The sequence below is a fragment of the Saccopteryx bilineata genome, chromosome 4, assembly GCF_036850765.1.
Source record: "Saccopteryx bilineata isolate mSacBil1 chromosome 4, mSacBil1_pri_phased_curated, whole genome shotgun sequence".
NCBI lineage: Eukaryota > Metazoa > Chordata > Mammalia > Chiroptera > Emballonuridae > Saccopteryx > Saccopteryx bilineata.
Window position 1 is genome coordinate 250,915,144 of NC_089493.1, and position 24,189 is coordinate 250,939,332.

Sequence of the window (24,189 nt, forward strand, 5' to 3'; positions counted from 1 at the left end):
TGGCAAGAAATATTCAAAGTAATGCAGAACAAGAACCTACAACCAAGACTACTTTATCCAGCAAGGCTATCGTTTAAAATTGAAGGAGAAATAAAAAGCTTCCCAGACAAAAAACAACTCAAGGAATTCATTACAACCAAACCAATGCTGCAGGAAATATTAAGGGGCCTGGTGTAAACAGATAAAGTGGGAAAAGAATACAGAAAAAAAAAAAAGAAAAAGGAATACACCTTTAAAGAAGAAAATGGCAATAAACAACTACATATCAATAATAACCTTAAATGTAAATGGATTAAATGATCCAATCAAAAGACATAGGGTAGCTGCGTGGATAAGAAAACAGGACCCATACATATGTTGTCTACAAGAGACACACCTTAGAATAAAAGACACACACAGATTGAAGGTAAAAGGATGGAAAAAAATGTTTCATGCAAATGGAAATGAAAAAAAAGCTGGGGTAGCAATACTTATATCAGACAAATTGGACTTTAAAACAAAGGATATAGTAAGAGATAAAGAAGGCCACTACATAATGATAAAGGGAGTAATCCAACAGGAAGATATAACTATTATAAATATCTATGCACCTAATATAGGAGCACCCAAATATATAAAACAGACTTTGATGGATTTAAAGGGCAAGATCAACAGCAATACTAAAACAGTAGGGGATTTCAATACCCCACTAACATCACTAGATAGATCCTCAAGAAAGAAAATTAACAAAGAAACAGCAGACTTATTGGAAACACTAGATCAACTCGATTTAATAGATATCTTCAGAACCTTTCACCCTAAAGCAGCAGAATATACATTCTTTTCAAGTGCTCATGGTACATTCTCTAGGTTAGACCACATGTTATGGCACAAAAGTGCTCTCAACAAATTTAAGAAGACTGAAATCATATCAAGCACTTTCTCCGATCACAACGGCATGAAACTAGAAATGAATCACAGCAGAAAAGCTCAAAAATTCTCAAACACATGGAAACTAAATAGCAGGGTGTTAAATAATGAATGGATTAAGAATGAGATCAAAGAAGAAATAAAGAAATTCCTAGAAACGAATGACAATGAGCATACAACAACTCAAAATTTATGGGACACAGCGAAAGCAGTGCTGAGAGGGAAGTTCATAGCACTACAGGCACACTTTCAGAAGCTAGAAAAAGCTCAAATAAACAACTTAACCCTGCATCTAAAAGAATTAGAAAAAGAACAGTAAGTAAAGCCCAAATGTAGTAGAAGGAAGGAAATAATAAAGATCAGAGCAGAAATAAATGACATAGAGGCTAAAGAAACAATACAGAGGATCAATGAAACTAGGAGCTGGTTCTTTGAAAAGGTAAACAAGATTGATGAACCTTTAACTAGACTCACCAAGAAAAAGAGAGAGAGGACTCAAATAAATAAAATTAGAAATGAGAGAGGAGAAATAACAACTGACACAACAGAAATACAAAATATTGTAAGAAAATACTATGAAGAACTGTATGCCAAAAAAACTAGACAACCTAGATGAAATGGGCAAATTCCTTGAAACGTACAATCTTCCAAAAATCAATCTGGAAGAATCAGAAAACTTAAACAGACCGATTACACCAAAGGAGATTGAAACAGTTATCAAAAAACTCCCAACAAAGAAAAGTCCGGGGCCCGATGGCTACACAACGGAATTCTACCAAATAGTCAAAGAAGAACTAACTCCTATCCTTCTCAAACTATTTTAAAAAATTCAAGAGGAAGGAAGACTTCCAAACTCCTTTTATGAGGCGAGCATAATTCTGATTCCAAAACCAGGCAAAGACCACACAAAGAAAGAAAATTATAGGCCAATATCCCTGATGAATATAGATGCTAAAATCCTCAACAAAATATTAGCAAACCGGATCCAACAATATATGGAAAAAATCATACACCATGATCAAGTGGGATTTATTCTGGGGAGGCAAGGCTGGTACAATATTCGTTAATCAATCAATGTGATTCATCACATAAACAAAAAGAAGGAGAAAAACCATATGATAATTTCAATAGATGCAGAAAAAGCATTTGATAAAATCCAGCACCCATTCATGATCAAAACTCTCAGAAAAGTGGGAATACAGGGAACATACCTCAAGATGATAAAAGCCATCTATGAGAAACCCACAGCCAACATCATACTCAATGGGAAAAAATTAAAAGCAATACCCTTAAGATCAGGAACAAGGCAGGGGTGCCCCCTTTCACCACTCTTATTTAACATAGTCCTGGAAGTCCTAGCCACAGCAATCAGACAAGAAGAAGAAATAAAAGGCATTCAAGTTGGAAAAGAAGAAGTAAAACTATCATTATTTGCAGATGATATGATATTGTATATAGAAAACCCTAAAGTCTCAGTCAAAAAACTACTGGACCTGATAAATAAATTCAGCAAAGTGGCAGGATATAAAATCAATACTCAGAAATCAGAAGCATTTTTATACACCAACAGTGAACAGTCAGAAAGAGAAATTAAGGAAACAATCCCCTTCACAATTACAACCAAAATAATAAAGTACCTAGGAGTAAACTTAACCAAGGAGACTAAAGACTTGTACTCGGAAAATTACAAAACATTGATAAAAGAAATCAAGGAAGATACAAACAAGTGGAAGCATATACCGTGCTCATGGTTAGGAAGAATAAACATCATTAAAATGTCTATATTACCCAAAGCAATTTATAAATTCAATGCAATACCAATTAAAATACCAATGACATACTTCAAAGATATAGAACACATATTCCAAAAATTTATATGGAACCAAAAACGGACACGAATAGCCTCAGCAATCTTAAAAAAGAAGAATAAAGTGGGAGGTATCACACTTCCTAATATCAAGTTATACTACAAGGCCATTGTACTCAAAACAGCCTGGTACTGGCATAAAAACAGGCATATAGATCAATGGAACAGAACAGAGAACCCAGAAATAAACCCACAGTTCTATGGACAACTGATATTTGACAAAGGAGGTAAGGAAATACAATGGAGTAAAGACAGCCTCTTTAACAAATGGTGTTGGGAAAATTGGACAGCTACCTGCAAAAAAATGAAACTAGATCACCAGCTTACACCACTCACAAAAATAAACTCAAAATGGATAAAAGACTTGAATGTAGGCCGTGAAACCATAAGCATCTTAGAAGAAAACATAGGCAGTAAGCTCTCCGATATCTCTCGGAGCAATATATTTGCTGATTTATCTCCACGGGGAAGTGAAATAAAAGACAGGATAAACAAATGGGACTATATCAAACTAAAAAGCTTTTGTACAGCTAAAGACAACAAGAACAGAATAAAAAGACAAACTACACAATGGGAGAACATATTTGACAATACGTCTGATAAGGGGTTAATAACCAAAATTTATAAAGAACTTGTAAAACTCAACACCAGGAAGACAAACAACCCAATCCAAAAATGGGCAAAAGAGATGAATAGACACTTCTCCAAAGAGGACATACAGATGGCCAATAGGCATATGAAAAAATGCTCAACATCACTAATCATTAGAGAAATGCAAATTAAAACCACAATGAGATATCACCTTACACCAGTCAGAATGTCGCTTATCAACAAAACAACACAGAATAAGTGCTGGCGAGGATGTGGAGGAAAGGGAACCCTCCTGCACTGCTGGTGGGAATGCAGACTAGTGCAGCCACTGTGGAAAACAGTATGGAGATTCCTCAAAAAACTGAAAATCGAACCGCCTTTTGACCCAGCTATCCCACTTTTAGGAATATACCCCAAGGACACCATAGAACGGCTCGAAAAGGAGAAATGCACCCGCTTGTTTGTGGCAGCATTGTTCACAATAGCGAAGATCTGGAAACAGCCCAAGTGTCCGTCAGAGGACGAGTGGATTAAAAAACTTTGGTACATATATACTATGGAATACTACTCAGCCATAAGAAATGATGACATCGGATCATTTACAATAACATGGATGGACCTTGATAACATTATACGGAGTAAAATAAGTAAATCAGAAAAAAAACTGAGATGAATCCATACGTAGAAGGGACATAAAAATGAGACTCAGAGACATGAACAAGAATGTGATGGCAACAGGGGCAGGGGGGTTGGGGGAGGGGGGATGGGGTGAAGAAGGAGAGAGGGGTTAGGGGAGGGGAGGGGCACAAAGAAAACCAGATAGAAGGTGACAGAAGACAATTTTGCGGGAGGGGTATACAGCACAATCAAATGTCAAAATAATCTAGAGATATTTTCTCTCAACATATGTACCCTGATTTATCAATGTCACTGCATTAAATTTAATAAAAAAATATTAATATTAAAAAAAGTATCTAATTATTGGATATACTATGTTAATAATTGCTTATTTTAAAATCTAGACCCCATAAAAACTAGCATTTAATTTCCTTTCAATTTAAACCTGTCACACTTTACTGAGGAAACAGGATCTCATCTCTTGAAATCTTTTGAAACAAGAACAGGTAAGTAATCTGCAAACATGCAAAGGGAGGAACTACAAACATAGGACTGTCTTTGGAGAGAGCATAATGTACCGGGAGGAATAAAAGAATTCTTCAAAGGCAGCCTGTAAGAGGAAGATCTCATGTCCTTACCTCAAGTAAAACTGAAATTTAGAGAGATTTTTTAGTCTGCATATACCATGTACCATTACTGTTTGCTATTTTCCTATCAATAAAAAAGAACTCAAAATCAAAAGAGGTTAAAAATAGGCTGACCAGGCAGTAGTGCAGTGGATAGAGCATCGAACTGGGACACAGAGGACGCAGGTTCGAGACCTCAAGGTTGCCGGCTTGAGTGCAGGCTCACCAGCCTGAGCATGGGATCATAAACGTGACCCCATGTACACTGGCTTGAGCCCAAAGGTTGTTGGCTTGAAGCCCAAGGTCACTGGCTTGAGCAAGGGGGTCATTCAGTCTGCTGTAGCCCCCTTCCCAGTCAAGGCACATATGAGAAAGCAATCAATGAACAACTAAGATGCCGCAATGAAGAACTGATACTTCCCATCTCTCTGTCTATCCCTATCTGTCCCCTGCACGCGCTCTCTATCACACAAAAAAAATAAAGGTAAAAAGAAAATTCAATGAGTAAATAATAAATAGATTCTGCTTTTAACATGGAAGAAAAATGAGCTTTCAAGAGAGGTAAAATTAAGATGCGTATAGTGTCCAAAAAACTGAGGACACAAAATTTAGTTTATAATAAAACTATCAACTTAATGTTAAAGAATCAAGGATGAACTGGCTGCAGAAGAAAAAGGTGATCAATTGTTAATCCTTAAACTACCACAAAACTAGAGGGAACTGGGCCTCTTTACATTAAATAAGTATATATACACATATAGTTTTTCACTGTATTTACTGCCATGCTTCCCGAGATCTGGAAGAAATCTGCAGTAGGCTTGGTGGGAGAAGATTAAAGCCTGGCTTATGGAAATGGATTTTAAAATTCAGCAGGAGGAAGCAACAAGCTGCATGATGGTGTAGAATGATTATGTAAGCTTTGGCACATTAACTCACGTTTTCTTTAAATTAACACAGAGGCATTCATCCAGGTTTTATATACACTTATATAAAATATAAATATGAGTCCCTTAGGTATATACATAGGCTAACATATTGTATATGCTTTGACTTTCACACAACTGCTTACAGAGATTTTTAATGCCTTCTTAGAAAAAGATCTTAGGATTTACAAGGTACAAAGAACCATATAACTTTAGGAGATGACAGAGAATAAATACCATGTTAACCATCCTATAATCTTGCAGTAGTGAAACCTCCTTGAATGAAATGCTGTTCATTCCCTCCTTCTTAATAGCAAGAGCAGAGAGCAATGTCCACTACAGCTGCTCACTGAAACCTTCAGATTTACTCTTCTGAGTATTCTGGACAGGTTAACAGAATTAGAATCTCTAAAACAGCTAGGTTCAAGTGCAAGCTAAGACGTGTACATGTTCCTCTACAGAAGAGGTACAGACTCTTTTAAAGCAAAGTATCTGGTTGGCATAGATCTAAAAACAATTCAGGAATTAAATGCATGCACCATGTTAAATAATAACTATTATTTATTCCACTGGCAAAGACCACAGAAAAAAGTCAATAGTAGACAAAAAGAAAACCTGGATATCTGTCAAGCTGTTTACTTTTGGTATTAAAAATAAGTATTTTTAAATTCTATTTATAAAATATACCAAAAGTAATGTGCCTCAATCACCCCACTACAGTTTTATCACATACTTTAAGAAAATTTAAATGAATAATTATCAGATTAATATTAAATCAATAATCACAATGAGCTTTAGTTTAAAATTCATCAGTGAGCCTCACCAGGTGGTGGTGCAATGGATAGAGCATCAGCCTGAGATTATGAGGACCCAGGCTTGAAAGCCTGAGGTCCCCAACTTGAGCGTGGGTTCATCCAACTTGAGCTCGGGCTCATCAGTTTGAGCATGGGGTAACTGGCTTGAGAGTGGGCTCACAGACGTGATCCCATGGTCACTGGCTCAAGCAATGGGTCACTGGCTCAGCTGTAGTCCTCCGCCCCCCAGTCAAGGCACATATGAGAAAGCAATCAATGAACAACAAAGGGGCCACAACTATGAGTTGACGCTTCTCATCTCTCTCCCTTCCTCTCTGTCTGTCTTTCATTCTTTCTTGCTACTAATAAAATCCATCAATGAATAATAATTTACTGAGTAAGCACTATATTAGGCACATAAAAAACTCAACTACTTAATATAATGGGCTCAGAATAGAATGGATGACTTATTTGGAAAAGTGTCATCTCAATTAAGTATACTTATGGAGTGGTTAGATTGCCAAAATGTCAGGAATGACCCAGACAGTTTCTAGTTCTACCACAACAGATACTCATCACTTTTGCAATAAAATAACATAGATCCAAGTCTGCAGATTAAATGAAACATTTTTCCAACTATATATCCACATTCATCCAAGAATTATAGACAAATGCCATTATAAAGAGCCTCTGCATGAAAGAAGTGTCACAGTGCAAATGATGTGGCTTCTCCTATGTGATGAACTCTAGGTCTTGCTTCCATTCCCAGCAAAATGGCAAAATTCCCAATAGCAGCTCTAAGCCCAGAGCAAATGTCTCCTCTGTGGGAAAGGCAATGCAAAATCTACAATACAAAATTCTATATAAGAAAACTGTGCCTAACCAACTGTTTCAGAGAAGAGAAAAAATTATTATATAAAGTCCTAACATGATGTTATTTTCATAATACAAAGCTAAATTATAAAGAAAGCTAAAATAATAAAGAAAGAAAAAAGCTTGGTCAATTTCCTGGGCTTCATGCTAATATAGGTCTTACTTAGCATTTTCATAAGTGAACTGAAAAAAAATTCTCCATATGTTGAACAGAAATAAAATTTTGCATCTAAAAATATATTTAACTGTGTAGACAGGATCAATGTAATTAGTAAAGGGTTTGTGAATGGGCAGAAAAGCAACAAAGATTATTCAAAGGTATACAAAGACTTGTAGAAAAATTTTAATATATTGTATATATTTATGATAATGAGTTATGCAATACAGTGTAAAATAAGATCCAAGAACCTTATAGATCTGTCAGTGAAGATGTCAACTAATGCCTGCTGCACATAAAAATACTGGGCCTCATCCAAAAGAATATTTTAAATATGACAGGAGATGTTTTATCCTATATATATATAATATCATATATATATCATGTGCCTATAACTAGAATACTAAATATAGTGCTAGTCACTGTACCTTAGAAAAGGCTTAATGGGCTAGAAATGGATAGATATGTGTTTACTTATATAAATATAATCATATATATATTAAAGAAAAAACAACTAAATCTAATACAAATACCCTTATGATCTTGAAAAAAATGAAATACACAGTAAATATATATATATATGTCTTTGAGGCTTAATATATATAAGTATGGAATTCAAATAATGCTATTTTTTCCTTGTTTATTCCACTTTGGTCTATTTGAGGGAGTTGTCTTTGTTCATGTTTACCTTTGTCTTGTATGATTTTCAGAGAAAAGGCAGAACTTAAATTTTCGACTACTTCCAATATACCATGTTCTAGGACTAAAGAATAAGTTTTAAAAAGAAATTTTTAAATATCTATGTAGAAAAAAAAAGTATTTTAAGTTGCCCTAAAAGTTAATATACCTTTCTTCACTGAAGCGACGCCCGATCTTGACTTTACACTTGTCCTGGGGGAGGCATGCTGCTAGTAGAGGAACTGTCCGCAACACTTTGCTTTCCTGTAATTAAAAAATTAATTAACATGTAGATTTTATTTTACTTAGACAAACACAGTTTTAAACATTTATGATGAACATCTGATTCATAACATACAGAATTTTCATGTCTTTCAGACCAGTTTTTAATAAAGAACTATAGTTTCTCTGATTTATCAGTAGTAAATATACTACAGATACAGTTTTTAATTCTACCTGGGTATGTTTAGAGGTTGATCAAAACAAGATAACATCAAATCATGGTTAAAATAATAAAAAATATAAGTTTGGCCTGACTGGTGGTAGTAGTGGATAGAGCATCAACATAGGACACTGAAGTCCCAGGTTCAAAACCCCAAGGTCACCAGTTGGAAGACAGGCTCATCTGGCTTGAGTGCAGGGTCACAAGCTTGAGCGCAGAATCATCAGCATGATCCTAAGGTCGCTGGCTTGAGCCCAAAGGTTACTGGCTTGAGCAAGGAGTCACTGGCTTGACTCGAGCCCCCTACCCTGTCATCAAGGCACAGATGAGAAGCAATCAATGAACAACTAAAGTGACGCAATTACAAGTTGTTGCTTCTCATCTCTCTCCCTTCCTGTCTCTCTCTCTCTAAAAAATAAGTAAATTCATGTTTAACTAAATTCAATTATTTATTCTAAAAAACTTTTTATTCCAATAGTAATTAAATTTTCTAGAATGTAATCTCGAAGATAACTGCCTAGATATTTATGCCCAGAAAGCAAGGAACTGTTCAAAACTAGACAATGGAGCATATCAATGGCACACAGAAGCCAGTCTTAAAGAGCTCCCAATGGCCAGACTGGAACAATTTGAGCAACAAAATAAGTAACACAGTATTTGGATTATAACAAAGTATAAAATATAAAGCCCAAGCTGACACAAATAAGTAAATGGGAGAAAAGAGACAAACCTTCCTTATAGAAAGAATTTCCAATAATAAATATAAATACTTCCCACTCAAGGGAGTGGAGCTTAATCTCTCCCTCTTACTTGAGTATGGGCTAAATATATAACCTTACTTCCAAAGAATAAAGAGGATGGACATGGAAGAAAAATTACTTTAGAGTAGAGAAATCTGGTGACCATTTCTATAAATTCCATTAACTATCACAAGTATTTCTTTTCTTCAAGGTCCTATCATCCAACACTAAAAACTACCTTTCATGTCACAGAATTCTATGCTTTATCTCAGTAGAGTAAGGTGATTAGCTATTCTGCCTTAGCCTCCTAGCTTTCTTGGTTATCTTCATTTACAATGCTCAGTCACTCTCTGGCTTTCTTCATTGGCCCAAGTAGGAATATCTGCTTCAACAAATAAGTAACAGAGCCCCTTTCTACTCGGCCTACCTACATCCAGCCCAACATTATCAATTTATATAATTCTGTTTATATGTATCTTCACAGTGAATATTTTGACTACTGTAAAAAATGACAATGCCCTTAAAGAATATAAAACACTGCTTACATTAGGAATATTATTTACTCAGCAAATTAACACACAGAACCATAATGTTACATATAAGTTTACTATAATAGGTAAAAATGAATAAATTTATAATTAAATTACTTTAATAACAGAAAAGAAAAAGTATTGTACACCTCTCCCCCCCATCCCCATGGAAGCTGTTCTGAGCCTGCATGTTTGTAGTGAGCTATGGGCATGAGTCTATCTTTCACAGTAATTACATTTTTAAAGTTGTCTCAAAAATAAGACCTACTTCAAGAGATGCAAAGTGAAATTTAGAAGATGAGGAAGAGAGGGTAAAACCAGTTACTGTGCCTGGAAATACATGATAATCAGGATAAAAGTAAGTGCAACACACCCAAATACAGGATAAAAATTCATGTAACCAACAGAGATATCATTTATTAGATTGCTTGTGCCCATATAGAAGGATGTATGAAAGTCTGTGCAGCTTATGCTCATGAACTCCCAAAGAATGCTCTAAAGGTTGGCTGCATCACATTGTACTGGTCTGGTGCTGGCCTGCAGGCTTCTCAACACATTTGAAATGGACAAGATCTCTGAAGGTCAAATGGAGGTGACTAAGACGAATACAATTTGGAAAGCACCAGGTTGATGGTCAACCTGGTGCCTTCACCTGCTATTTGGATGCAGGGCTCTCCAGAACTACTACTGGAAATCAAGTTTTGGGGAGGTGTGAATAGAGTCTCGTCTATCCTCATAGTACCAAATGATTCCCTGGTTATGATTCAGAGAGCAAAGGAATTCAATGCAGAAGTACACCGGAAGCACATCATGGGTCAGAACACTGTAGGGTGTATATGTTACCTACACAGAATCAACATTAGAGTAGCTAAAGTTAAGAATCAAATCAGTAATTTGGAAGATAAAGCAGAAAACACCCAATCAGAACAGCAAAAAAGAAAAAAAGAATCCAAAAATATGAAAAGATTTTAAGGGGTCTCTGGGACAACATCCAGCATACCAACATTCACAACATAGGGGTGCCAGAAGGAGAAGAGAACAAGAAATTGAAAACCTATTTGAAGAGTGAATGACAGAAAACTTACCTAATCTGGTGAAGGAAGTAGACATACAAGCCCAGGAAGCATACAGAATCCCAAACAAGATAAACCAAACGAGCCCCATATTAAGATACAACATAATTAAAATGCTAAAGGTTAAAGATGAAGAGAAAATCTTAAAAGTAGCAACAGAAAAGCAGTTAGTTACTTATAAGGAAGTTCCCAAAAGACTGTCAGCTGATTTTTCAACAGAAACTGCAGATCAGAAGGGACTGGCATAAAATATTCAAACTGATGACATGCACAGACCTACAACCAAGATTACCTAACAAAGCTACTATTTAGAATCCACAGACAGATAAAGAGCTTCCCCAACAAGAAAAGCTAAAGTTCATAGCCACCACACCAATATTACAAGAAATATTAAGGACACATCTTTAAGAAGAAAGGAATGAAGATTAAAAATACATATAATAAAATGGCAATAACTACATATCTATGAAAAATCACTTCAAATGTAAATCAAGACATTAAAAGACATAGGGTGGCTAAATGGATAAGAAAACATGACCCTCACATATGATGCCTACAAGAGACTTACTTCAGATCAAAAGACCAAATAGACTGAAAGTAAAAAGTTGGAAAAAAGACATTTCATGAAAATGAAAACAAACAAAAAAGAGCTGAGGTAGCAATACTTCTACCAGACAAAACAGACTTTTAAGAAAGGCTATATATCAGGAGACAAAGAAGGACCCAGCAATTCTACTTGTGGACATTTATCCGAAAAACCCAAAAAACTAAATTGAAAAGATCTGTACACCTATATGTTCATTGCAGCATTATTTACAATAGCCAAGATATGAAGCAACCTAAGTGACCACCAGTGAATTAATGGATAAAGAAGTGGTGCAAATATGCAATAAATGAAATGTGACTCAGCCATAACAAAGGATACCTTGCTATCTGCAACAACATGAATGGGCCCGGGGGGTACTGAGCGGAGTGAAATAAGTCAAACACAGAAAAAAAATGCCATATGATATACATCACCTTTTGAGGCTTCTTTGAAAATCTCACAGGCCATGATGGAACTGACCTTCTATTGGTTGTATATCTAATCCATATGTCCCTTCAGCAACAGAGCCTCAGACTTTCATACAGATGTTCATTCAGAGAGCTACACACTGTTCTCTCCAAGCTAAGCCTTACCATCTCACTATGCTAAGTGGTCTCACTCCTGAACTCTTCCTATGTGCTCTCACAGCACATAATACACATGCACACACTCATTCATCATTACCTCTTAATACTACCTTATTTTACAAGAAACTGTCAAACCCATGCTCCTGCTTAAGAAATTATCTACATGGTAATCTTACAGAGAGGTATAAATGTATTTTACAATATGACTATACTCCCCTCTCCATCATCAAAACTAAAATGGATGATTAACACACAGAAAACCAATATACTTGCTTTCCAGTGACACAGGAAATGATTTGGTATCAGTACTGTGCCCTACACTGAATTTCCTCTCAGGAATGGGAGCAGATTTTAGGAATAAATTCATTCAGTAGTCACAAGAAGAGTAAACACAGAAAGGAGTAGAGAGTGACTCATTTAACTAGGTTTATAGACAAACACATCAAGGGCAATGACTGGAAAAGATTCTTCATTCAGTGGAATAAAGAGAATGAAGCACATTAAACTTCTAAAATTTTAAGTTTCTGACTTTTTCATATGAAACTATATGACTGAAATGTGCAGTTATCAGTAAAATTCTTTTATAAAATGTAATTTCAGATCAGATGAAGCCATTTAAAAATTCAGAATTTAATTTAATATAAACTTAAGTATCTGTAAATTGTATGGTTCTAAGAATATAAAAGAATGCAAACAAATAGTAATAAGTCAAATGACCTAGGCAGGAAACGTCGGTATATCAACAGAGCCAAAGGACAGCAAAATCCAATCAAGTCAACAGGCTGGGGGGGAAGCTGCAGATTTCTATGGGTGGCAGAAAACTAGGTAAATAAATAAAAAACATAACATCTTTAGCTCATTATATAATGGTGATTTATAAGTCTTTAGTATGATAGTTCAGACAGTGCAAAGACTGCTCTGATATTGGTAGCTTTGAATTTCAAAATTTCATCTCTGATCAAAATGTCTGTTCAGAAAAGTAAGGAGAAAAAACAGCAACAACAAAACCTGTTACCTGGGATTGTAATTTCCTTACTGAGAAGATATCTTTGAACTTTAGGAATATTGAGTTCCACTTCCAGGATGATAGGGAATGTTGCTTCACAGACCCACTCCACAGTGAAAGAAGCAACTGACAAAAATTATTTTTAGAAAACAACTAAAGTCTGGAAATTGTCTTAAGGGCATATTTGAATAAACAAAAAAACAGAGAACGAGATAGGTAAGCAGAGCACACCTGAAGTCAGAACAAATCTCAAAGAGTAGCCACCAAAACTACCTCTACCACAATGAGTATCAGGCTGCTGAGCAATTTATGCCAAAGAGCAGTGTTTTTCAACTACCAACCCATAATTCACGGACTGGTCTGCAAGAAATTTCATGCCAGTCAAAAAAAGTTAATCACTCTGATTTTATATGAAGATTGTAGACCTTAGTTGAATTTGCTTATGCTCAGAGTAATTTCTGCCTGAGCAGTCCCTGAAATAATTCTCCTATTTTCACCTGTCCCCCAGTGTAAAAAGGTTCAAAACCACTGCCCTAGGGCACTGCATCAAAATGTAGAACAGTCATCTAGTAATTAGTGGAGCCTAACTGGCAGGACCTAATACCAAAAGAAGAAAGCAGCTTTCAGAGAAAAATCTGAAAAAGAGACACTCAAAGAGAACCCTGCTGCCTGACCTGCGGTGGCGCAGTGGGATAAAGCGTCGACCTGGAACACTGAGGTCGCCGGATCGAAACCTTGGGCTTGCCTGGTCAAGGCACATATGGGAGTTGATGCTTCCTGCTCCTCCCCCTTCTCTCTCTCTCACTCCTCTCTCTCTCTAAAAAAAAAAAAAAGAGAGAGAGAGGGAGAGAGAACCCTGCTAAAACCACTGTAATAGTGGTTTGCAAAATTGGGCTAATAAAACAAAAACCTCAGAATTGTACACTTTAAAAGGATAAATGTCATGGCATGTGAATCATATTTTAATAAAGCTGTTATTTCAAAAAGTGGAAAATGGAATGGAAAATGAATGTTCAACCTAACTAGTAACAGAGGCATTTTTATCAGTGTTTGACATGATGTTATTTATCTGAAGGTGGGTTTCCTCTATACAAAATAAACCACATGAGGGCAAGAACCTGGCCTACATTTTCCACTTTTATATCTCAGCCTCTAGTATAGTGGGCTATCAATAAATTCTGATGAATATATGAAGGAATATCTGGATGCCTTTCTCCACCATATAATTTCTTATCCTATTCCTTCATTTTCTTACATATTTTTGGGCAAATGAATTTGTAAAATTTGTATTATTTGAGCAGGCTCACTTTTATTGTTAAAAATGGCGCTGTTCTATGAAATTGCTAATTACCTTCCTGCTTGGGAAGGTCCATTGCTATGCTAATGTGTGCTGGAGGAAAGGTTTTTGACACCAGAAAGGTTTAAAAAGGAGAGAAGGAGAAGAAGGAGGAGGAGGAAGAAGGAAACCAAGATGGCAGGGTGCTGAAGAAGCCAGTTTGTGCAGAGAGAAGGGAGAAGATGTGCAGATGGGGAAGCAGAGGGGACTGAGCCTGGTGGGGGCCTCTGATTCAAGGAAAAACAGGAGAAGATTCTCCAGGTTGTGGAACCGAAATGTGTAAGTGGGTTTGGGAGCCCTAAGTGAAAGGGAAGTGCTTTTCCCTTTGTGTATTTGCTCGCCTGCCAGTGTGAGGCAGAATAAAGGAATAGCCCACCATTTTTTGGCTCCACTGTTCCGTCTGTCCGAATTCAATGAGAACCTACACCTGCAAGACCACAACAGCAGCGACTGCTGGCCATACACATATCAAATACAGATCTCTTCTTCAATTCCTCTCTAATACTTAAGCAATTCTTTATTAATATAAATGAAATTCAGAGTCTCAGATCTTCCTTTGTTATCATTTGGGATCATTCTAGTAAGGAGTAGTACAGGAGGCAAAAATAATTACTAAAGAAAATATTTACTAAAAAAAAAGAAAATATTTACTAATAAAAAGAGCTAAGCACTTTATATGTAAATACTGTAATAGTGGTTTGCAAAATTGGGTTAGTAAAACAAAAACCTCAGAACTAATTGTTTTGGCTTATGCTTTGACATGCTCATAAAACATCATTACCTATTTATTTAAAATCATGTCTCCTTTATTAACCTAAGTCTAATTTCACTTACACCAAACTAAAAAACTATAGCTCTTTAGAATATTCTGCATTACAACTGATCAACTTTATATTTAGCAAGTTACTTTACAATACAATATGAATTTGGGCTTGTGTATAATTTAACAGCAATTTTCCTCATAATTTCCTCCTCCACAATGATCTGTATACGATGTGCTGATGATTAGCTTTCAAAATGTTAAACTATCTCCTACCAAACTAGTGGACAACTGTACAATAATGCCTCTCCTCAATCTAAAATCTTACAAAAATTCTTCCTACATCCAAACTTAACTCTTAAAGATTTCAATATTTCAAATTAATACTGGATTAAACGATTTATAAATTCAGCACATTTTTATTCAAATATAATTGTATGCCCAACTTATGTGCCAGATTAGGCACCTGGGACAACAAAACAAAGATTCCTGTTCTCGTGGAGCTTATTTGTTCTGGATGTGCCAGAAAATTCCTTCCTTCCTTTGAACTTATATAGTTCACAGGAAAAAAAGTAACAGAAAAATTACACATCAAAACACTGTTTATAAATAATGAACATTAATTTAAAATAAAAACGAAACTGCTTCTAGAATTTGTACAGAGTAAGAAAGGAAAACTGATAAGTGAACAAGCATCAACTGACAATGCCATTATCTTGCTGTGTCATCTTGAGTGCATCACAGGTTTTCCAAGCTCTTCCTTTAAATAACTAGAAATGAAGTACCAAGAAAGTTCTAGGGAATAACTACTGAATGAACTGTAGGCAAATGTTATAAAACTGTAATCACTTATGACTATTATTTTTCAGCTCATGTATAACAGAATGCCCTAAGTAAGAGCTGAGATCTTTCCCTCTTCCCCATGTATAACACATTGGAAATGTATTATAAGTACTGTTTTCCATCATTGTGGTTTATTTTCTTTAAAATGCATATGATCTAATTAATCTTAATTATATTCCTAAAATATAAATGAAATTTTCAAATAATTTCTCTGAGGAAATTTTATAAAATAAGCTTTTTTTCTTTATTTTCTCATTAAGGATTATAGGAATAAATATGTAGGATTCCTGTCAGACTCAGATTGACAGGCTTCTGAAGTGAAATCTGTAATACAAGAGTAATCTGTCTCTCTGGGCATGCTATCTCTGATAACCAGTGGACAAATGAAATGAAAGCTGAAATGTGACCAGAGATGCTAGAACCAATAAAACACATTTTTCAAAAATTTAATAAAATTTCATACATAATATTCATTGAAAATGACTTTTCTCTTAATATTAATTTTAATCAAGAAAACCTCACATAGACTAGTGAAGGTTTACAAGAATTATTAGTTTTAAAAGATTGCTTTTACCCACTTTAAAGAAAAGCAAATGTAGAACACAGTAAAATAGTGCACCTCAAATTTCTCAATACTCAACAAAATTTTTATAGTCCCAACAGAGTGAAAAAGCAAAGAACAAAGAGTTTTATCACCTTCAATAGATTAGTTGAATAGAGACACTCCATTACACATAAAAATGCCAACAACTTGGTAATTTTAAAACAAGCATTGAAAAGCTAAACACCACAGTGCCCTCTACTGTCACTGTAAAGAAACTTAATTTGCACTACAAACTGTAGTTTTTAAATCTCTGAACTATATTCAATATAACCAATTTTTTAAAAGGCTCTTCTTTATTAATTTATTATGGTAAACTTTTACCTCATAAAGAGAAGAAAAATAGATAACTTCTACTACGTCTGATTGCTTCAAATATAAATAACAATAATATTATCATACCTCCCCAAATTATTTTTATCACTACACTTTTCCAACTTCAAGAGTAGAGAGGAAGGATAAGCTTAGAAAATAAAATCATGTTATAGGAAAGGAAGCAAGTCTATAAAGAAAATAAGTATCTTTAGTTGAGACCTTCAGAGACTCGTGCCCAGACCACGCCTAAAGCAGAGCTCTCTAAAGTAAGTAAAGTAAAATGACCCGATGGGGTATAATAGAAAATAAAATCACTTCTATTTATAATTAAGTGTTACTAATAATTAGTATGTAGAATAACAAACCCTCCTTGGATTGGCATAGTAGATGCTAATGCATCAAGATATGTGGTATCCTGATAGAAAAGGAGAAGTTCTATAACATGGAGTGTTAACAATGGCACTCGCAACGGCACTGAGCCACATCACCTGCAGGTGCAGTTTCCAACCATCGCACCCTTGCCAACGTATTAGCTTCATCATTCCCAGAATGGGCTAGAGGGGCATGCCTCGTGACATTATATACTGTCACCTGCTTCTGGTATCCTATTTCCCATAAGTCCTGCCACACGGCCTGACCCCATAGTGGACGGTGCATTATCATCCACTGGTTAATGTGCCAAGTAGCAATCCAAAGGGTCAGTCCATGATAGACAGCCCAGCTGTCAGTACAGATCACCAGAAGTGAAGGTCATTATGGGCAACTAGCCAAACAGCTCTTAATTCTGCCCATTGGCTGCTTTGGCCTGTACCCGTGTCCATCCATTCAACTAGTCTCAGTGGCCGGAAGGGAGGCTATTGCCGTCCATTTGGCAGGTTAGCCCCTGCTGGAACCATCAGTATACCAGGCATCCTCGGAGATGGGCACCCACCCCTCCTGGTAGGCACTGACTTCAGATTCTGCCTCCTGAGCCCTAGCTGCACCTGACTCTAAGGTCGCATAGGTGACTAGACCCAAGACTTCCTGCAGTTCTGCCCTCAATGGGCTGGTGCTAAGAGCACAGCGTTGTTGCAGGTAGGCACCCCACTTGGCCAGGGTGGACATTTGGGCCATACCACTATGTGGTTTGGTTGCCCAATGCCTCACCCCTCCTGTAATAGGGTATGTTGTCTTGACTATAACTGGTGTTGTGGTTGTAATGCTCTCAGTGGCCAGGAGGGCAGCATACACAGCTGCCAAAAACTAAGCCTTAGGCTATAATAACTTTGCCAGCTTATAGCCTGTCTCCCACACCCAATGCGAGCAAACATATATGTCATATTTAAAAACTTATTTGATCAACACTTTACCTTCATTTATTTCTCATAAAACCTGTCAAAGTAAAGTAGTATTATTATCTTAATTTACAAATGAAGAAACCAAGTCTTAGAGAAGTTTAGTAACTTTCTCAAGAGAAAACAGGTATCTGGCTAGAACCCAGTTCTGTTTAATTAAGCAATATATGCTCCTAATCAATACATTTTGTTGATTCCATATAAGCATTTTTATTTTCACTGAAAACTTTTAACACATAAGTTCTATGCAGCTGCCCTAGGTCCTAGAAGGCCTAGCACTAGAATTAAAACATTTGGTGATAAATAAACCCAAGTGTCTGAAAGAGATGACCAAGAAATAAAAGGTAAAATCCAAAACATCCATAAAATTCTCCAGTATAAAATGGCTACAAGTAATTTAGGATATGTGGTTAAAAATACAAAAATAAACAGCAAGAGGCCAAGCCACAGGAATTAACTCTATTGCAGAGAAAATAGACAAAATCAGAAATTAGCAAAAGAAACCATTCAAAGTTGGAAGACAGCAGGAAGGATGATAAATGGTTTCATGCAAGACATTGTATTTGAGCTGGCCCTTGAAATAGGGAAGGGTTTTAGACAGCAGAGATGAAGAAGGAGCACTTGATACAGAGAGAATAATAGAACGGCATGCAGCAAAATATAAACACCTGTTTTGGGAGTAGTTCAGGGTAGCTGGAGAAAGTTTCTGAAGGGTATGATAGAGGAAGAGACAATCGGGAGAAGCTAAGGTCTGACCTGCAGGGCTTTGGATGCCACATTAGAGTCTGGACTCCATTCTTTACCTAAAATATAAGCGTGGAAGGTCTCCAGAAAAACTAAGCATAAAATAAGCAGACCCAGATGTTAAAAGTCGTATAACTTTCTTGAAAGGGAACCGGACTGATGACAAAATGAAGCTTGGAAAAGTGCTTCAAATAGTACATGACTGTAAAAATTCAGGGTACAGCAATGGCACTGAGAAAAGCGTAGTTGAAATACCACCATCACTGTAAAGCTCTGGGAAGTGGGTCGCTCCCATCTCTGTCCTAAAACATGATTCACGTTATAATTAAAATTGGTTTATATGGCAATAGCCAAGTTTCACTCATTTTTACACCTAGCTTGATGAAAGACTCTCATTTGGGGATGGTAACTAACACTCCTTCTTGATACCGTGGCCACAAAGCTATCCTCCTACTACCAAAACCCCACATGACTCCTAATAGTTTCCTCAATGGGTGGGGATTGTCCTAAGGGGTTATGAGGAATTTCCGTATATGTTCTATTTTATTGATATATTTCTGTAATGGGTAAATTTTTTACTGATCATATACCACTTTCACTTTAAGGAAAAAAACATTTTAAAGAAGAAACATTGAATAGATGCCACCTCAATAATCTGTAGTTTTCATATCTTTTCATCAGAAAAGGTATTTAACACTTTCTTATGATCATCCTCATATACGTTAGTTGATGGTATGCTACAGTACCAGTCTCATCTCTTTAGTATATATATTATGTAACACAAAATAAAAAATAATTATCAAAGAAAAGATCAAGAGCTATATTGAAGTTAATTAAAAATAAAAGTAGTCTCCAGAATTATAAATTAAAAGTCAATCAGTAACAGTGGTATGGGTTAGCAATTCTGAAGCATTTAAATGTATACCAGGTTTGAACAAATAATATGATATAGTTATGCTATATATACTACAGATAATGCAATATGCTATATGCTATTGATAATGCTGTAGATATGCCATAGATAATGATAGCCAGATTCTCACTATCAAATGAAGAGTTACAAATAAAGAAAGGTGGAAGGCCAGAATAAACCCTGTGGTATCTGATGAACTCATGATACGTATTATATATATTGGGCTGTGTATTTAACAGACACACAGATTCAGAAATAGAGATACAGATGTATGTATGTCAGTATCTATATTTACACATAAATATCCTAGCTCTATCTACTGATAAGATGGCCATCCTAGTAACAAGGAGCAAACCTAGAGCTCAGACCTCAGTTTCTAATACCTTTCTGCAATTAACCAAGTCTTCTTGGAAAAGTGGTTGATTCCAGGTCTAGGATACAAAAAAGTACAAAGTAAGCCTGAACCATCTTCTAGGGTCAGAAAGTAACTTCTCAGAAAAGGATAAGCTTGTCAAAAGAGTCCAGGAGCCAATCTGAAAGAGTTCCCAATGGCCCAAAAGGCATAACCTGAGCAACAAAATAAATAACAATACTATTGGATTATATACGAGAATAAAATAAATATGCATAATTCCATACAGACAAAAATAAGTTGAATAAATAAATAGGAAGAAACAGCTCTTCCATATAAATAATTCCAATCAGTAAGTGTATTAATGAGGTATATAGAAAATCATCATTAGAACATTGCAACAATAATTGTTACAGGCAAGATCTACTGAAAAATGCAAAACTTAGCACATACAAATTTGAGAAAAAAACAGGATATTAGGATAGTCTCAAATTAAACCCCCCCCCAAGATATTTATTACTTGCAAAGGGGAAGATTAACTTTACAGTAGAAAAACTCAGCAGACACCATCTTCACCAAGTGATAACGGTTATTCTCATCAGTAATAAGGCATGTTGACATCATGTACCTCTTTGCAAAGAAGGACTCATCACACTTTAGTTTTTTCTGCCAAAAACGTGTTACCTTATTCTAATCATGGAGAAAACATAATTAAAACCCAAACTGAGAGACATTCTAAAAATATAACTAACCAATACTCTTCAAAAGTATCAAGACTATGAGAAACAAGAAAGGTCTGAGGAGCCAACACAAACTAGAGGGAGACTACGAAGATATGACAATTAGTGCAATGCAGGACCCTGGGTTAGAGTCTGGACCAAGAAAAAGAACATTAGCAGGAAAACTGGCGAATGCTGAAAAAGTTAAGTGTTTTATCAATGTTCATTTCTTAGTTTAGGTAACAGAACTTGTTGGAGATCATTCTCTATAGGTCTGTTGCATATCGGTATGTTTTAACAGAAAGACGCTAGCTATGCTTTTGTCCAGACTGTTTTTTCAAAAATGTTTATATGGTGAATTGCCTTTGAAAACAGACAACTGAAGCAAAGGGTAGGTCGGCTTGCAACCCATTATAAAAGATTCAGGAACCCTAAACTGAGGATTTTTCAGCCAAGATGCAAATCTACAAGGTGCACAGCATCTACCTAGATAGACCCTTATATGAAACCCCTACAAGACTTGGGATAGAAAGGGAGAGCAGCCTGACCTGTGGTGGCGCAGTGGATAAACCGTCGACCTGGAAATGCTGAGGTTGCCGGTTCGAAACCCTGGGCTTGCCTGGTCAAGGCACATATGGGAGTTAATGCTTCCAGCTCCTCTCCCCCTTCTCTCTCTCTGTCTCTCCTCTCTAAAATGAATAAATAAAATTGAAAAAAATATAAAAAAAAAAAAAAGGGAGAGCATCCCTGGCCTGTTGGCTCAGTGGTAGAGCGTCGGCCTGGCATGCAGAAGTCCCGGGTTCGATTCCCGGCCAGGGGACACAGGAGAAGCGCCCATTTGCTTCTCCACCCCACCCCTCTCCTTCCTCTCTGTCTCTCTCTTCCCCTCCCGCAGCGAGGCTCCATTGGAGCAAAGATGGCCCGGGCGCTGGAGATGGCTCCTTGGCCTCTGCCCCAGGTGCTAGAATGGCTCTGGTTGCAACAGAGCGACGTCCCGGAGGGGCAGAGCATCGCCCCCTGGTGGGCGTGCCGGGTGGATCCCAGTCGGGTGCATGCGGGAGTCTAACTATCTCTCCTCGTTTCCAGCTTCAGAAAAATACAAAAAAAAAAAAAAATTAAGGGAGAGCAAAAAAGAGAACATGCCAGACATGAAGCTCATACTAGACGCTGTGACATGAGTAAAATAATCTTTGTCTTTGACCCAAAAATCTCATGTCTTTAGCCAGCATCAATGAAACTACCACAGGCTAACAAGTCCACCTGCGAGTAAGCTAAAACCTCAAACCCTTTATAGTTCATGGTAGTATTACTGTTATGTACAATAATCATTTTGGGTTATTGAATGAAGGGTAAATAGGAACTCTTAGAACTATTTCTACAACTTTTCAGTAAGTCTAAAATTATTTTTAAATTAAAAATTAAATCAATCAGTATCCAAATAATACTCCTCCATTACAATAATAATGATGATGATGATGATGATGATAACAATGGAGACATCATTGCCATTGTGTAATCTGTATATACACAATATATAGTATTACATTAGGTTGTCCTCTCAAAGAATTCATGATTTGTTGGGGGCGGGATAGATAGGAGAAATGGGTAAAGGAAATCAAAAGATACAAAATTCCAGTTATAAAATAAATAAGTCATGGGGATGTAACGTACAGGGTGATGACTATAGTTAATAGTATTGTATTGCCAAAGAGAGTATTTTAACAAATTTCAAATTTTGTGTTATTTGCTCTTTTTAAAGCCTCTAAGCCCTGGCCGGTTGGCTCAGTGGTAGAGCATCAGACGGTGTATGGAAGCCCCAGGTTCAATTCCCAGCCAAGGCATATAGAAGAAGCGCCATCTGCTTCTCCACCCTTCCCTCTCTCCTTTCTATTTCTCTCTTCCCCTCCCGCAGCCAAGGCTCCATTGGAGCAAAGTTGGCCGAGGAGTTGAGGATGGCTTCATGGCCTCCACCTCAGGCACTAGAGTGGCTCTAGTTGTAACGGATCAAGGGCTTCTGATGAGCAGAGCATCGCCCCCTACTGGGCATGCCAGGTGGATCCCAGTCAGGAGCATGTGGGAGTCTGTCTCTCTGCCTCCCCGCTTCTCACTTCAGAAAAAATACCCAAAAAATTAAAAATAAAAGCCTCTGAGGTAAATGAAAATGTGTAAATTTGTAAGAATGCAAGTGAAAAAAATTTTTGTTTAAACATTTCTTAATGTTAACAATAAACAAACCTTTGAGACTCTTAAAAAAATCAATAAAAGCCACTGAGAGTAGGAGCTAAATATATCCATAGAATAGTTGAACTGTTCAAGTAGTTCTTATGTAATTGTGGCATCAGTACAATAGGTTAAGATTATTAAGATAGACAACTTTTCTGGTGTATTACATTCTTGATTATATTAAAAGGAACAGTGGCCTTAACTAAATTATGAATGTATAATTAGAACCAGTGGTGGGTTTCAAGTAATTTAACAACGGTTCTCTGCTGGTTGTTTTAAGCATTAAAAAATGATATACCAAAAGGTAGTTTATTATTTCATTCATTTTATACTTAAATAAGAACAATAAAAGAGGTACACAAAACTAAATTATAAGAAAGTTTTAAAATACTAATAAAAAATATTAAATAATACCTGACACACACACAAAAAAACTGTTTTTTAAGGTATTTCCATATTGCTCCTTGATTGGCATCCACACTTGCAATTTTCTTCACTTTTATCCACGCATCATTGACTGTGTGATTTATACTTAATCATCTTTTCACTGTAGGAGTAGGATCCCATTCCTTAGAGGTAGGTCAATGGGACTAATAATAATTGTATTTAATATATTAGAAACAGGTGACTTCTCTTCTCTGAACATATTATGTTCATCTTTGAAAAACCCCTTCACTTCTGCTGGGTGGCTGGCCAGGTGCCCACCTTAGAAAGAACCCTGATTACAAGTGCCATTTTAACAACTGGTTTGCAGCACTCAACAAAAAATTAGGTATCAGTTCTGCCGAACTGGTGTGAACGAGCTGAACCCCACCACTGATTAGTACCTTCTTTAAAATGTCTAGCAAAAGTGCAATTTAAACTCTTGGGTGACTCTTTTTGAGCAAAGGCAATGAATCCAAGAGTCGGGTTCAAAAATACTAACAGACCACAAATAGTAGGCGTGCATCAAATAACAAACACTCTTCCCCTACAGGGTGGGGAGGACCATCAGTTACATGTCAGTAGGTATTTCAGTCATCAATCTCCTTAGCTTTTTCTTCAAATGT

At 36.4% G+C, this 24,189-nt stretch overlaps 1 pseudogene; it reads left to right on the forward strand.

Annotated features, from left to right (window-relative positions):
* Window positions 1-11,069, forward strand: part of LOC136335673 (large ribosomal subunit protein uL18-like) — a 40,518-nt pseudogene extending 29,449 nt beyond the window's left edge.
* Window positions 11,070-24,189: the final 13,120 nt, after the last annotated feature.